This window comes from Thalassophryne amazonica, chromosome 4 (genome assembly GCF_902500255.1).
Source record: "Thalassophryne amazonica chromosome 4, fThaAma1.1, whole genome shotgun sequence".
Lineage (NCBI taxonomy): Eukaryota > Metazoa > Chordata > Actinopteri > Batrachoidiformes > Batrachoididae > Thalassophryne > Thalassophryne amazonica.
In genome coordinates, this window is record NC_047106.1 from 110,262,390 (window position 1) to 110,280,368 (window position 17,979).

A 17,979-nucleotide genomic window follows, 5' to 3' on the forward strand; every position below is an offset into this window, starting at 1 on the left:
CAACAAAAACAATAACAAATGATAATTTTATTCAAAATGCATTTATTCAAAATGCTTAAGTTAACATTTCATGTAATGAATGAATAGCACAATGAAAGAAATAATGTCTCATCTAAACATCCCTCACTTAACAACAGAAGTTAACAATAACTCTCAGCTCCAAATAACACATGATACTGTTACCCTCAATAATGAACGAAATATTGTCTGTTCTGTAGGCTATTGGAAAAAAATAAATTAACAAATGAGCTAATTAACAATCAGCTATTGGAAAAAATAAATTAACAAATTAGCCAATTAACAAAAAAATACCTCTTGTGTATTAGCAAAAATACCAACAAAAATATCAATAGACCATCATTACTTTCCTGCTTAATCCTCATCTTCCTCTTCGTCTGGTTTTTCCTCCTCTTCATCTGGTTTTTCTTCCTCGTCCTTCTTTGCCCATTTATATTTAGCTGTAGAGCTGATTTTTCTCAGCAGTTTCTTGTGTTTCAACACATACGTATGTATGAAAGTCCTTGCAAGACATATTTTTGAAATTGTATTGCACAAATAGGATCCCTTTCAATTATTCAACTGAAAGCTGGTTCCTCTCCTTTGTCCACTGGCTCTGCATCAGTGAAAAACTCTCTCCACATTTGCATTGTGAGGAGGAAGTGCAAAAACAAACAGTGCAATCTTCAGCAGTTCTGAGTAGCATCCAAAGTATTTGGTCCATTTCTGGTGCACCTGCAGGCCCATGAATGCGTCATCATCACTTCATCTTTCTATGAATTTCTTCAGATTAGCAACTTGGTCAAAGCATTTAACATCATCAGTTGGCACCCCCTTTTCTCCAAGGTACTTGATGCAGGCCTCCACATCATTCCACTTTGGTGGCTCACTCATGTCCATCCACATGAATGGTGAGAACTCTTCCATAGGTGTCATCCACTTCTCCAGATACTCCAAACATGAACTGTACATGCCGAGCACATCAGCTATGAACTTATCACAGCCCTCTTCAAGTCCTTCTCTGCGATTTTCAGCCAGCAGTCCCTTAACTTTGAGGGACATGAAATTGTTGTTCTTCTGTTCAATAAGAATGTTGTGGATGCTGCTCAATATTTTCTTAACCTCCATGATGGAGTTGCTCTCCCTTTCCATTTCTTGAATGTGATTGTGGAAGACGGACATGAGTGAGTGCATGTGCCACAAGTATATCTCACTAAATGGGTTTTCAAAAAATCCCTTGGGTGGCTTTTCCTGAGACGAAAAGAATGCTTTTAAAGCAGGGAACATCTGCAGCATCCTCTGTATGCCTGGGAACAGAGAGAGCCACCTGGTCTTGCTGTGTGACAGCATCCTCCTGTATTCAACATCCACAAAATCACAGTACTCTTTGAGGAACTCTGTGCGCACAGTGTAAATGTGGAAGTACTGGTAGATTTTAAAAATTATATTCTCAATGTCCACATCAAGTCTGTCTGCCCCGTGATGGACACAGTTGTTAAGAATATGCACTGGGCAACCCACGTCAGTCAATGTTTTGTTTTGTAGCATTCTCTTCAAATTTGCAAATACATTATTTCCCCCTTCGTCACGCCGGGTTCCACCAAAATTAGTGTTGCAATTGTCGCCGGTAAATGCGACGCATTTGAAAGCCAAATTGTTTTTTGCCATTGTTTCCATTAGGTAATTGGCGATGGTGGTTGCAGTCTCATTTGGTGTATCTTGCACTTGAATTAGTTTACTCTGCACACCACCCTCCTTCCAATCAAAGTACTGAATAATTATGGGGAAGATTTTCACCGCACCGTGATTACTCCCATCAGTGCTTACACCACAAAATGGGATGTTTTTGAGCGCTTCGTGACTTCTACAGAATGAGGTGCCAGAACACCGTCAACAATAGCCTCGGTCTTAGTTCGGGCACAACTAAACTTTTTGGCTGTGTCTGAATCGGGGAGGGTCTTTTTCAACAATGAACTTGTGCAGTCCATAGATCGATAACTGTTGTGAATGTGATGTTTCACTGTGTGAAATGACCATGCAGCCTCCGCTGCATTCACTGCATCCTCGTTCCCTGGTTTCACAAAGTACTGTGTGATCGAGCTAGCACTACTCTCGCCTCGGACAGCTGTTTTATGCTTCTCTGTGTCCAGGTGGCTTTTCAGATCCCTTGCACCTCCATCGGACACCGAGACATATGTGCCTGCTTTGCACACTGTGCACAAGGCTTCCCATTTGTCTCGACCCGGTCTGAAAGCGGGGAAACTCTTTTGTAAATCGTCGGTAAACATACACTTGCGCTTCGGCATGTTGCTTGCGTACTGACAGTCACGCTGTCTACATTCTGATTAAGAACAGGGCTGCCCTTACTGACGCGGCTCAGGGATTACGTCACACGCAGCATCGTGCGCAGTGCCCTAGTGCCTGTAAATGGTCCAATGAAGGTAATTTAAAAACCAGGACATTTCCTCACTTTTAAAAAAAAACCCGGGACGCACGGGACAGGACGTGAAATACGGACATGTCCCGGGAAATATGGATGTTTGGTCACCCTACCCTAGTTGCTCCCGGTGTGTAGTGAGTACCTTGTATGGCAGCGGCCTCACATCGGGGTGAATGTGTTTGTAAAGTGCTTTGTGCGTCTGATGCAGATGGAAAAGCTTTTCTTTTCCAAACCTGGTCAGAACACCTTTGCAAGTTTGACCAGTAATGTGTCAGGGGAGGTGATGGTCTAGTGGCTAAGGTGATGGGCTTGAGTCCAGAAGATCATAGGTTCAAATCCCCGCCTGACTGGAAAATCACTAAGGGCCCTTGGGCAAGGCCTTTAATCCCCTATTGCTCCCGGTGTGTAGTTAGCGCCTTGTGTGACAGCACCCTGACATCGGGGTGAATGTGAGGCATAACTGTAAAGCACTTTGAGCATCTGATGCAGATTGAAAAGCGCTATATAAATGCAGTCCATTTACCATTCAGCAACTGGGGATGTACAGGTGTTCATTGTTTTTAAGTTATTGTGTTTGTTGACACCCATACCTGCTCCTAATTTTCCATCATCAATCCATTATCCACTCAGCATGGAGCAAATGGTCCTGTTCAGCAGGTAGCAGGCAGCTCTACTGTATGTTGTATGTATACATATTTGAAACATATGACCAGTTGGCAGGCTGCTTACATTCTTTCTTAATTTCCAAGAATTCAGTTTATGATTACATTTGTTATTATTGTCAGTACTGCATAAGGTGCAAGGTTAAAATATTGGCCCATTATTTCTCATATTTTTTAAATAAATCAGAAAGAGCTTACTATATGATAGTTTAATAAGAAGACAGATAAAAATGACTTATGTCCTCGTCTGGTATTCTTACTTATGCCTGTCAGCTCATGTTTTCATAGTTCCAGATTTATTCCCCTTAGATGGATAGTGTGGGATTTTAGATGTATCACTTCAAGTACATGTTGAGGTCCAGCGTTCCTCTTTTACAACATTTGGGCTTTTGAGTTGGTTTATTCAACCAATTCCGCCTTGGAATCGTATTTATGTGCCATTATGAAGCCAGTGGACCCTGTGTAGAATTTCAAATCTTTCTCTGTGCAAGATGCAGATTGTCTGGGCATCATATGTGGAACCTTTTTTCATTTTCATGTTTTATTGAAGCTTTTTCTAAAAGAAAATAAATGTAATAATAATAATAATAATAATAATAATAGCAATAATAATAATAATAATAATAAAAATCATAGCAGAACAAACAAAACCAGGTGTACCAATGGCAACAATATATACTTTTGCGTCACCAGAACATCAAAGTCCAATTAATTTTCAAAGTCGAGGTGAGTGGTCCACTGTGGGCATATCAGCATGATCGCCAGGCTGGGCAAGTCGATCTAAGAATGGTTGTCATATAATATGTAATTTCTGAAGATTGTCTATCACTCCATAACAGATTTTCTTTATGTGCAGTAAACTACTCAGTTCCATTAGCTACGCTTTGAACTGGGGCACAATGTCCGATTTCCAGAGTCTTAAAATCAGTCTTTTAGCAATTACCATTCCATACATAGTATGAGATCTTTTCTCATAATTATGAGATCTTTTCTCGTAATTACGAGATCAGCGGTCTAATTTTTTTTATCCAGTGAATGCAATACACTTCTGTAATAACTGCTGATAAAAATCCCTGAAACAGTCATTTATACCCTTAGGGTCAATTATCACTAAGTGGAACCTTTTTCAATCACACGTGAGCTGTTACATCTATGTTCCTTTCGGTGAGCTACTAAGTGAAAGTAAACTCTGAACAGTCTGACCTAGTTTGACCACAGGCCCAAAGAAAATAACCCAGAGTCTCACTAACAAGGTGAAACTAACATTAAATCTGAGGCATGTTTGTCACTCTTCTTCTCCCATATAATAGTAACACAGTCACACACACCATCATAGGCATGTTCTTAAAGGGTGCCCATTTCAATCCTCTTCATAAAAGCATTTCTTTCTGATCTCCAGCTAATTCATCTGTTCCATCTGCACAGCATTTCATCTGATATAGCCTCCAACAGAGGACCATTGTTCACTTCCCCAGTTTGGAAGGCTTTCTGCTTAACCCTTGAAATTAAGGTCCATTTTTCGTCCGAATATCGTCCACAGACTAATGATTACACCAAGTGGGTTAACCAAGAGCTGGAAACAGCTGTATGTGTAACTTCTATCAACCTCTCCTTTTTGACTACCCAGCCTCTCTGGCTGGAACGTTCCCAGGATTTCAGGTATGTCACCTTCTGAATGTGCACTCAGGTATCAACCCCACTTGTTTCCATCACATGAAGTGAAAGTCACAGTCACTTCTGTCCCGCACCACGTGCAACGTTGTCAGCAGACTTGGATAAAGGTTTCACTGGCTCTTTTCCATCCTTCTATCAGTGCCTGGACTCAGGCCAAATGTTGTACACATGCTACTGTCTACTCCCATGGTCAATAGGTATGACTTAGCTCCAAGGACCTTGTCCTAAAGGTGGCCTCAAACAAAAACTCTCCCTGTGATTCACTGGACCTTTTGCTACTGAGAGTGTCATGAGCTCTTCTGTTGTGTGCCTTAAGTTTTGGCCCTCTATTCAGGATTCACCCGACGTTTCATGTCCCTCATTAACTCATGTTTGTTTCAGCTCTCTGTCCCCTCCAGATGTGGTGCCTCCTCCTCCTTGTATAATTGATGACTATTGTGCTAACTCCTTCAGCTCAAGAACACGACTTATACTCAGCTCCACCATCAACACCCTGCCAGATCATAATCCTTCCAGCCGTCAGTAATTGTTTTCTGGTCGTGTTTTAATTTCTGCAGGCCTTTACTAGTCTGTGACTACTGTAATTCTGTTTTGTTTCCTCCAGTTTCATGATTTTTGCCTTACCCATGCCAACACTGGATTTCACCTGCTCTTCTGCATCCTACACTTCTCCTCCATCCTGGACCAGTACTCACCTCTGTGTCTCCAAAAAACCCCACTGTAACCCCGGTCTGCAAACTCTGGTTCAACCCCATGGGACCTTCTTACCTTCATCATCTAATAAACTCCCCAAACTGTTCTTCTTAATCTGCGTCATTTGTGCCTACACTGTGGTTCACTCGCGCTTACTGCCTAACAATATGTGCCTATGGTTTTGTTACCTCCACCAAATATCACAGAAGAGAAATTATATGAATGCCTTTTGATCATTTCTCTGTCTGTCTGCATGCAAGACACCTCCAAAAGTGATTGCTGGAATAATGAAATTCTGAGGACAGGCACTCTTTAGGTCAGGAAAGGTGTGAATACGATTTATTGGTTGAGCATGTTTGCCCATTTCCCCATTTCATCTCTTTCTTTTCTTTCAACATTGCAAAATCATTTTTATTTTGTCTCTTTCTTCATTCTCATTCCACCCACAGGCTTGGTGGCAGATTTAGCTCTCAAACCACCACAAATTATTTTACCCAACTAGAAATGATATAAGTATGACAGCTGGTGTGGTGCTAAGATTTCATCCCATCAGGATGTGACAGCATGCAATGACAGGGCATGTTTCAATCGTGACCAGGCTTCAATTCTGATATGCAAAGTTACAAAGAAGTGTGAATGCCCTCCTCTGATAGTTGAGGTGCAAACATTTCACTGTCAAATTTTCTAGATATGATCATGTTTGCATTTAAAACAAGCAAATTTGGCTTTGGTTGAGGAAGTGAAATTTATTTGATGATATGTTCATAAAGACAAGCTTCAAGCAATCTCGTTTAAAATTGCTAATTTAATAATGCTTCTATAGCCATCACACATAGACAGAATCATGCAGAATGGCATCAGAATTATGAATTGTGCACATCCGAAAAGTGTCGGATTTCAGTTCCAAAACATTCCGACAACCATCTGTGGAAGTCCACACAGTTGGTCAAAATCGGCCGGTGGCCCTGAGTGTGATGTACATGTTGAAAAACCCTCCGGGCACCGTCAAAATGGGACACCTATCCGACGGCGGTCCATGTGCAGTCTGAGGACCATCTGACCGCAATTTACATATTCAAATGGCGGAAAAACAGGATCCAAAGTGATTTGAGTGTATATGAGGGAACCTCGAGATGGATCTGGCACGGTATTCCTGCCGGTATAACTTGCACATGCCACGTATAATAATGTCCACCTGGAGCACAAAGGAACTGTTGAAATGAATGTGGCATGTTTCATCATGACAATAATTATGAATTTTTATCATCAATCAATCAATCGATTTTTTTATATAGCGCCAAATCACAACAAACAGTTGCCCCAAGGCGCTTTATATTGTAAGGCAAGGCCATACAATAATTATGTAAAACCCCAACGGTCAAAACGACCCCCTGTGAGCAAGCACTTGGCTACAGTGGGAAGGAAAAACTCCCTTTTAACAGGAAGAAACCTCCAGCAGAACCAGGCTCAGGGAGGGGCAGTCTTCTGCTGGGACTGGTTGGGGCTGAGGGAGAGAACCAGGAAAAAGACATGCTGTGGAGGGGAGCAGAGATCGATCACTAATGATTAAATGCAGAGTGGTGCATACAGAGCAAAAAGAGAAAGAAACAGTGCATCATGGGAACCCCCCAGCAGTCTACGTCTATAGCAGCATAACTAAGGGATGGTTCAGGGTCACCTGATCCAGCCCTAACTATAAGCTTTAGCAAAAAGGAAAGTTTTAAGCCTAATCTTAAAAGTAGAGAGGGTGTCTGTCTCCCTGATCTGAATTGGGAGCTGGTTCCACAGGAGAGGAGCCTGAAAGCTGAATGTACAGTGAATGTGAACAGCAGATATCAAACCGAAAGCACTGTGCTCTACTGTGCGCATGCCGCCGCAAATCTGAACAGGATGTTATATCCACAATAGACCTTACAGTACAGATATTTGTCCATTCCTTCCCATGGGTGACTTACATAATATGAATTATTGTCTCCATCATAACACAGGCAGCTGCACCTCTCCGTGGTGTGCAGTAAGACGTCATTGCATGCGTCAGGCTCAGACCAGAATGAATTTCACGCTGTAATAAATGATCACCTTCTAACTCTGTAGGAGATATGACATGAAACTGTTGTGCCAGGTCATTACAGCATTAATAAACATGTATCTCACCTCCAACAGCGGTCCAGGAGTGTTTCACAGCACGGACGTGGTCGTGAAACCGGGACAGCAACCTGTGGTTAACAAAAAATAATCCCATGTGATAATCCAACAATCGCGGTATCCAGAGTTGCGTTGTTCTCCTGAAGTGAGCAAACAAGAAAAAAGAAAGTTCCCTGGAAAGGCTCCGTCTGATGCAGGCGGCAACATGGCCCAATGCCAGCAAACTTTGAGCGAAGCTGTCCAATTGCATGTGTGCCCTGCGCGTGCACCTAGTGGCCCATATAGCGTTATGCATACACACACACACACACACACACACACGGCTGAGTGATAATTGCAGCCCCACGTGTGTGCACAGAGCACATGTGCGCCACACACACTCGCAAACTCACGCCCTCATGCGTGGAAGGAACACAGTGCTGCCTCTCACTCAGGTCCAGTGTTTGCCATCCAAATGTTTGGACATCGGGCAGTCTTCAGCACCTTTTATGGCTGTCTGACAGCAGTCTGTGTCATCTACCTGCTGTCTACATACGCTTTGGATGCCATCATGCAGGTGTGGATGAGGTACTCTGGATATGTTCTGACAGGGCTGACCACACCTCTTTTCCTCTCGACTGCGTCAGATTATGGCAATATTTGCTGTGTCGGGAATGGTTCCTCCACATTCTTGCTATGTGTGACAGGGGCTTTAAATGTAAATGTTTTACAAACATGGCCATTGTACCTCATTAAAAATAACTTAATGATAAAGTTGGTTGATCAAGACAAGGAATGTGATATTTACTTAATTAGAAAGGGGGGAGGTGATGGTCTAGTGCAGTGGTGTCCAAAGAATTCCAGAAAGGGCCAAGAGGGTGCAGGTTTTCTTTGCAGGCACTGACTCCAGCAGATCAGTAGTTTTTGGAAATGGTACAGAAAAATGGATAGAAATTATATTTTTTATAAATAAATGAATTCATTAGCAAATAAAAAGGCAAGCATTCAGTAGTGTGCACTCCCCCCCAAGGCTCTGCAGTTCCTTTTGATGCAAGTCCCAAACCAAGCTACAGTGCTTATCCTGTCAGAAAATATAGTTTTGTGCACTAGATCTGGATGATTATCTAGATTTTATCAGGCTTGGTGATGACAACAGGCAGGACACAAATGCAGGACACAAACGCACAGCTCTGTAGGCTTAAATCTTTGTTAGCTGGGGTTGGTACACGGTAAGGCAGTCAGACAGGAGCAAAAGTACAAAAATCATCAGGCTAGAGGTGTGGCTGAGGACGGCAAGCAGGTGGTCAAAAACATGATGAGGCAAAACAAAGCAAGGCAAAGATATGAGAAAGAGCTGGAAGGAAGGCACAAGGTGCATCGATCTGGCGAAGGACCAGAGCACACTGTGAGTCTTAAATATACCCAGGTGATGAGCTGCAAATCAAGGACAGGTGTCAGGGGAAGCGACCAGAACTGGGGTGTGGCCAGACAGAGGAAAACACCAACCACCAAGAGAAAGACAGAAAAAACACAAGCAGAAAGAAACAGTCAAAGAACTGACAGCACACAAAAATAAAACAAAAGTACAATAAAACAGAACACCTACCAAATCCTGACAGATTTGTAAGAACTGAAGATCCTGGTGCTAAAAGTACTTAAATCACAAAATATCGATTTTGAGAAAAATATCACAGTCAAAAAAATCAGTCAATAAAACCTTAGTTTTTACACATTGCTTTGTAATCCTTGATGTCTAAAGTGTATACAGACATATTTTCAGATTTATATCCTCTTGCTATGAAAATTAGGAAAAGGACTTAGTTTCTCTAAAGCTGACTATTTATTTAGACAAAAGTATCAAACTGAGTAAATATAAGCCATCTCAGGACCATGAGTTTTTCAAATGTATTGATTATCACATCTACAGTTTCAATTTGAAGGCATCCAATTATATGAGAATGAACATTATCGTATGTCAGTCATAAGCCTAACAAAATAAATAAATAAATAAAACTCTTAAAGAAACTGGACACTTCAGTGCAACCAAATCACCCAGTCAATTACTTGACATCATTATCCTGAAAAATATATTAAGCCTATCCTGGTAGAAGTCTGTGGAACAGAAGCATGTATTCTAAATCTTGGTAAATGTGTTCCTGTAAGGCAAAGTTGTTATATTTTGCCTCTGATTGAACAAGAAATTAAATGGACTGTTGAGGGTGCTTCACTGACTTTGTGGTCAATATGTTCTGAACATTAGAGGTGGGTGATACCGGGAATTTTGGTATTGATCTGATACCAAGTAAATACAGGCTCAGTATCACCGATATCGATACTGATACCGATACTTTTTCATATTTAAGCTTCATAGATCCAAAGAATCCAAAAGACCCAGGACAGAATTTCACCAACCATTGTACGTGACAGCAAATTACTTCATTATCACAATCAACATTTTTGTTAAAAAATATATCACTCAACACAACTTAAAACAAAATTTCCTGAGGTAGAGGGCTGACTCGAGGAGAGCGCTGAGTGGGCGGGCCAGGCTGATCCTACCTGCATGGATGTTGACTGGTGTCGCTGAGCCATGTGACGGCGCAACAACAAAAGACGGGGGGGGGGGGGGTGTGCTGCTCCATGTTGTGTGACACAGTGCAGCACTGCTCTTACAGACAGAGAGTAGACTTTGATGGATCTGCGTGCACAGCAGTCAGTGTGTGCAGGAGAGAAAAAAAGCTTGAGTATCGATCTTTTTATACGAGGATCGTTCAATATCAATACCAGCGTTGGTATCGATATTATGATCGATCCGCCCACCTCTACTGAACATGTTTCAGTATGCTGATAGAGTCAGAGCAGTCAGCAGTGATACTGTCTGTCACTGGTCTTTTCAGACACTTTTAACACTGAACAACTGGACGTATATGATAACCTATAGGTTCCACACTAAAGAACAGAGATTTAAGCCACTTTGACATAAGGTTTATCCCCTCACTGATGTGATGTGCCAGTGTGCAAAGAAAATTTTGAAGTGTTCATAATTTCTTGCATGAACTAGTCGTGAGCATTGCGTAACCTATTTGTAAACATTTTGTGTCACTGCTTGTCAATGAGTGTCATTGCACAGGGCCTCACACAGTTTACGATGAGTTTACTCATTGGTACCAAGATTGCGTGTCAGTGCGGGGATCACATTCGTGCGTGTAAAGGTGGCTTTTCAAGCATACCATCTACTGACATACACTGGCACGACGAATTGCGAGGATCAAATTTGTTCAAATGTCAATGTGGCTTTAGGCACCTTTCTGTTAACAATATTTATTGGGTGAATTTAGCTAAACAAGTACAACATGTTTCTAAACTCAACTTGCATGGACTAAAACTGTGAAGTTGGTACTTTCACCACTCATGTCTTCAATTATCATCTGGATCCCACCTGGACATTTTACAGCCCGCCGCTGTATCGGTTCCTTTGACTGATTTGGACCAGCCTGCAAATACCTGGAAATTAAAGAATAAATTATTTACTATTCTGTCAAGTTAGTGTTGTGGGTGACCTTCGTCGACCTCCCAAGCCATTTGTGGTTGCGTGTGCGTGTCCTCCAATGTATAGCAGAGCCTGGCACGGTGCACACGCCACACAGCCTGGTACTGCGTCATTACATTTGTCACACAGCCTGGCATGGCGCCATTGCATAACAGCAGAGCTTGGCATGGAGTGATCACCCCGCGCCACACAGCCTGGCACGGTGCTATCACATCCACCACACAGCGTTCGCATGATCCATGGGCAACTATTTTAGGGGACAGTGAAGGAGATGGTGGACGGAGCCATGGATCCAGCGCCGGAGACGGTTTGGTTTTATCCCCACTTTTGGTCCCGTGATCGACCGTGAATGTTTCGTTTTCACACTCATGCGCTCTTGGTGCACAGGCTTTTCAGTGATGGGAAAGGTACAGATCATTCATCCACCTTTTCCCAACTTTTTGACTTTTTCCCCTTCATTCAGCTGACCTCCTGTCGTGTGTCGTGCCTTTATGACTGAACTAAAACCACATTGCTTTTATTTTGAAGCCTGTTTTTTTTTTCTCTCGGAAATGATGAATCCAATCATTGTGCATCACTGCTCAAAAACATGCGCTCTTGCCAAAAAGAGAGAGGTGGATTTGATGAAATTTAATAAATCCAGGTAAAAGTCCTCTCTCACTGATGATCATGTGTCAGCTCTGCTTCACATTTGATACTCTGGTTAAAGATCAACAGACTAGATTTCTCTCACTGAATAAGAAAAAAAAAAGAACTGAAAAAACACAAAAATGTAAAAACTGGTGGAAAATACAAATGTAGTCATCCAACGACATGATTATAACTAGTGAACTGAGACACTTCTCTCTTTTTTATGCACAGTTCAGTGACGGTGATATTGTGACTTGTCTTTAATACCTGGTTTACAATGACAGTTGATGTGATGTCTTTAGAAAGCTAAGAACCTCCTTGTTCCAACAGTAAGTTTCAGTTCCAACACTATATTAAACTCAAAATGCGTTTTGGAGTCAATGTGACTGAAAATGATCACAAATGTAATGAGTCAGGAATGTTTCACATTTTGTTCACTATTGTCTTGGAAAATTTGATTGAATAAATTACATATTTGTAGGGGAACCTCTTTTTTTCATTGCCTAATCAGCACTCTAGTTTGTCAAAACAACACTATTTACTGCTTTGTATATAGAAATAAAATTATTATTGTGCAGACTTGAGTTTAGCCTTTTGGCCCGGCCCTCCACAACATTTTCTGTTTCTCATTTGGCCCTTTGCAAAAAATAATTGCCCACCCCTGGATAGACAATCATGTAATCATTAGGACCACAATGTAAATAAGCATCCATATTGGAAGGTTTCTTATGTTGTCCTCAGCAGTACTTTTAACATATTTTTTATGTAATTTTATTGCCGAATAAACTTAAGTCATGTGATCCTCGTCACTCACTTTTGATCCTGATTGTGACTTTGATCCTGACTGTTCACTGTTTCTGATTGCTGACTTCTGATCCAGATCTGTATACCCAATTCTCATATTTGAATTGGCTCATTCATAATGACTGTTCAAAACATCATCATGATTAGTCATCTTTAATTCTGATTGCTGAGTTTTGATTCTGAGTACAGATTTTTGATCACATTTGTTGACCTTTGTCCTGATCAGTTGTCCTTCTTACCTTTCTAATGTTCCTGACCGGTGATCCTGGTTACTGATTTTAGATACTGGTTACTCATTACTTTGGTCCTGGGTAAAGGATCTAAGTAATGATCTGAGGGATCAACGGCCAACAATAAGCAACAAAGGCAGGATCTACCCCTTGATCCAGATCTGCGCCAAAATATAATGTATTTTTCCATGAACCATGCCAAACACCTACAGTTTCTTTAAAATTTGGTTCATTAATGCGGCATAACCCTGCCGCATTTATCAACCAATGAATGAATAAATAAATACATATATCCTCCTTGACCAAATATTAATAATAACAGAATTTGTATCTGGGATAACCTCAAAATCCAACTGTTTCCAGTGGACACAATATGAAACATGTCATAAAAATTTCAGGCATGTATTTGAATCAGCACTGACAGTTTAATAGTTTGGCATTTGAGACATTTAAAAGGATCACTAGGACTAAAGGTGGCAGGCTTGAATAAGCTCAACTAATACATGATGTGTCATCAAGGATTGTGCTGCAGTACATTATATGGAAATAGGAAAAGAGGCTTTTGTTGTGACCAAAATCGGTTGAGGGCAGAGCGGTTTTCCTAAGTCTCTACAAGAAAATTCCCATCAGAGAATCAATGATGGGAAACACTTCGTCATCAGCATAGCAGCACACTGCTGTGAGTCATTACGCTCGACAACCACAAAGCTCTGTTTTCATTGAAGCCATAATGTTTTGGCCCATCACTCTGACACACTGGAGCATCTTTTGGCCAAAATGGGCATAATAACAACTGGTTTCATTATAAAGTCAGATTAGTTGTCAGCTACAACAGTCTAGCATAAATCTTTAAAAGACACATCATCATCATTTTAATCGATTATTTTTCAGACAAGAGGCCATGTCATTTGTGGCCTTTGTGAGAGGAACAAAAGATATCTTAACGTAAACAAACACCGTCTTTAACAAAGTAAAAGCACCAACATTTGCCAGTTGCTGTATTGCTGTCATATAAATTAAGGACAGGAAATTTTTACAGGGTATTTTACCGGTAAGCTAGTAAATTTGTTGCAACACAATACTGCCATTGTTTTGTAGTGGCTTCAAGAAAATTAGGCAGGAATTTCATTTGAAAGCACCAAATCCAACTGATTTTGGGGGGGGGGGGGGGGGGGGGGGGGGAGAGATATTTAATGCAGGCTTTTAAATCGTTACATAGTAAATCACATTTTGGTATTTTGAAAAACAAGCCACAGGAGTGAAGAAGAAAAATTGCATTTGTCAAACAGTAAATGTCTTGACCATAATTTAGTGAAATCCTATTTGGTTTTGTGTCTCTGCCACAAATTGTTGCACACAATTACTGTAACTAATCACAGCAGCAGAACGAGATTAGGCCATTAAATATTTCTGCAGCCGCCCTAACAAATAATGGCTGATGAAAATGAATTAACAGTGAAGGAGGGGTATAAATACATACACACACCTAATCGTTCTACATCTAAAAGCAGCAAAGCAATTTAAAATAAAGTTATGCCTGAAACTCAAGCAGATGGTCTGGTAACGTAAAGCAGGTTGGGGCGGTTGCTAAGCGACAGGGTCTAAGATGAGGGTCCACAATTTTGGCCGTGGTTTTGCAGGAAAAACACTTCTCCTCCGGAGTCTGAGCCACCCTCTTTTCCCATAGTGCTGTGGTTGTGACTTTGGCGGGGCAGGACAGAAGGCAGGCCAGGCCAAATGAGAAACAGACCCCCTTCACCCCAGTCTTACCGATTCCTCCCTGTGGCTTTTTGTTTTCAAAGCAAAAAAAAAAAAAAAAGAGCTCTCTCCAAAAATAGACTTGGGGCTCGCGTGCCATTGGGTTTCAAAACTTTTTTTTTCCCACTCCCTCTAGTCACGCAAGTAGCCTGGCAAGACCGTGATGAGAAAAAAACAAAATAGAACTCAAAGACAAGAGGATCAGGGGGAGGGAGAAGTCTCTTTGGGGTGTTTGGAGAAAGGATTGCGGTAAGCTGAGACCGGAGCATCCCCAGAGCCTGGCCCTCTGCAAATGGAACAAGGAAAGGAGCCTTCCATGCAGGCTGCAGGTATGAGGGGTTTATGGGTAATCCAAGCATGAGCAGAGCAGCCTCTCTCTTGTCTGGCCTCATTTTAGCTGGATGGCAGCCTGGGCTCCTCCAGAGGAGAGTCTGATCCTTGCTAAAGGGCCTTTAGACAAAGACTCGCATTCCTCATGTCACCGTGATTCACAGCTGCAATTCATCTCTTCATCTATCACATCACTGACCCTACCATCAAGATGAGATCACTGATTATTTAAAGAAAAGACACATTATCGAGACGCGCTAAACTACCTCTAAAAGTTGGCCTATTTTGGTAGCTTCATTATAAGAAACGCTTTTGAACGTGAGACGGCAAGTAGAACACATGGCACAGCTCTTAGGAGCCATGTTAAAACCATTATATTCTCCAGTCGTTATAGTCATTATGCCTTCAAGGCTACATACGCAGTCTACCACTAAAGAGCATGAATGTTCTCTTGGACATATGAGTGAGGGTTAATTTTCTCCCTACCTTTAATGACAGGTAGACATGTTGCATTGAACACCAGGGCCTGTACTCACAAAGATTATTGGAGTCCTTTCAGAGAGCTCCCAACTTAGCCTGAAGATTCCTGGCAAGGAATCTTAGCCTAAGAGTGAACCAGGAAGTGTCTGAGAGCAAATGTGAAGAAGGAGTTGTTAGATATAGCTCTGTGTTTAACCTTTTACTATATCAAGTATTTGCTGTGTAAATGGTTATATTTTTTAGTGAGTTTTAGTTATCTGTATGAATATGCATGTCTACTGGTCTGAACTGGTTTTATCTGGTCAGAAAGTCCAGCAAACAATGGAGTTTGGTTCCATCAGATACCGAACAACAGTGATGAAGACAACCGCAGGGTTTCCCCACTGTCTATGTGAGCCAATAAGGTTAGGTGTTGAGGGAATAAAACCCACCCACTGTACCGCCTACATTGACTACGTTCACATGCAGCCAATAACCCTTTCATAACCGGAATATTAGCAATAACCCAGTTGCACACGGCCATGTAAACACCCACAAAAACCCGAATATGCTCATATTCTGGTTTTTAAAAACCTGAATATGACCGCTGGGTTACTCCTTTTCTAACCCAAATATCAGGTCATATAAACGCACATCTTAATATCCCCATAGAAAGGAACATTAATTTGTCTTCTGTGCATGTCCTATCCGCAAGGAATCTTGGTCTTTTGAGTACGGCAACTACTTGTATGCGGCGCGTGCAACCCACCGCACACCACAGAAGCAGAGGTAAACAAGTATGGCGAAATCCAGATGCAGCAGCACAGCACCACACTTTTGGAGTGAGGAGGAAACCGAATACTTCATTAGTATCATGAAAGACATGAATATAATGTCTTGACGCATATTTGCGTCATGACGTTCTCCGTGCATCTGGACATTGTCCATGCGTCGCTCTTTAGATGGGGATATTCCAAATGATACCAGTGACCATGTATACAGGAGTAACTCTGTCTGCTTAAACATGTAAACGGGTTATTCTTAATGATTCAGAAACCGGAATATTGACCTTATCCCGAATATTAATGGCATGTAAACGTAGTTAGTGTCTTTTATGAAAATCACTTGTTGGGTTTGTTCAGGGTTTCTCACAAGATGGAACCCCTGTGTGGGCTGCATCTCTAGCGACCCGGGCCTGTTTTTCAACATGGCTTTCAGTAAATTCAAACTGAGGAATACATCAACTTTGGGACAGTATTACAATAAGAACTGGGGAGTTTTAACAGCGTGGACAGAAACTTTTATCTTTGCAAGGAGGCGGAGTTGACCCTGTTGCTAGGTATGACGCAGTCTTCTAAGAGCTGTGATTGGTTGTCACAAAAAGGGAAAGAGAAAAACAAATGCACTCCTAGTTATGAATGGACAGGAAAACCAACCAATCATATAACCTGAACTGTATTAAGAAATGTGTAAGCATGAAAATAATTTAATGTCATGATGATGAAACTCAGCAAAATTAAATGAATCGTTACACAGCTTGAAAATGTTTGACTGTACCTCATTCACATGTGATTATTATATCGATTAGTTTCTTGTTAGGTTTACTCTCTGTGCTGGTAGTTGCACACAAGCGATGAGTGTGAGAAGCGCTGGTATGTGCTGTAATCCAAAGTGAGAGCAGAAATTGCAGCACACAAGCCAAGTTCTTCTCAAACAGGTGAGTGTGAGGCGAATGGCTGCTGATGTTGCTTAATTTGATATTAAAAATTGTATGAATGTTATAGAATTCACATACAATTTACATTTTTCCCATAGCCAGGTATCACTATGTTGTGATGACCTTCCATCTCAGGCATTATTATGTTCTACACTGCATGGGTACGTAAGCTCATTCCTGATGAGGTCAACCACAAACATTATTCCTGAACCATCAAGTCGGTAGCATGTTACTGATACACCTTAGGACAGGGGTGGGCAGCTTGTTCCAGAAAGGGTCAAGATGGTGCAGGTTTTCTTTGTAGCCAATGACTCCACCAGGTGATTTCACTGAGTAATCTCACTTTGAGCAGGTGGAATCAGTTAATCAGTGAAATTACCTGGTGGAATCAGTGGCTACAAAGAAAACCTGCACCCTCTTGGCCCTTTCTGGAACAAGTTGCCCACCCTTGCCTTAGGAGTTCTAAGGCCTAAGATGCTTTGTGAATAACATTTATCTTACCATGGGAAAATTCTAAGAAATGTCTTAGAATTTGAGGAATTCTAAGATTTTTCTTAGAATAACGTCACTAAGCGCTACTACTGGCCTTAGAATGCTTTGTGGATATGGACCCAGGTCCCTTGACAACATGTGACACTTCTCTCCCTCTTTTATACCCCAGTGCCATTTTTCAGTTTCTCTCTCTGAACATCACACAGACCTGCAGGGTTAAGGTTGACAATTTCATCCACTTTAACATACATGTTGTAACATGAGATATTTACACAGAAAGATGTTGGACAGAAAGATTTTTGAACTTTTAATTAATACTTACCGTAAATGCTTTTTTTCTCACAAGCATGTCAACCAGCACACGCGCAGTGTCTCGTGGCATCTCCGCTCCCCACGGAGAACTGAGTACCGGTAATTTC

The 17,979-nt window shown here is 41.5% G+C and overlaps 1 long non-coding RNA gene across 1 annotated transcript; it reads right to left on the reverse strand.

Moving 5' to 3' along the window:
* Positions 1-1,235: 1,235 nt before the first annotated feature.
* LOC117509250 lies at positions 1,236-17,779 on the reverse strand. The gene is made up of 3 exons (XR_004560333.1): positions 17,769-17,779; positions 2,211-2,338; positions 1,236-1,248 (listed from the first exon to the last, which is right to left on the reverse strand). It is a non-coding gene; the product is annotated as an uncharacterized LOC117509250 (long non-coding RNA).
* Between the last annotated feature and the right edge of the window lie 200 nt (positions 17,780-17,979).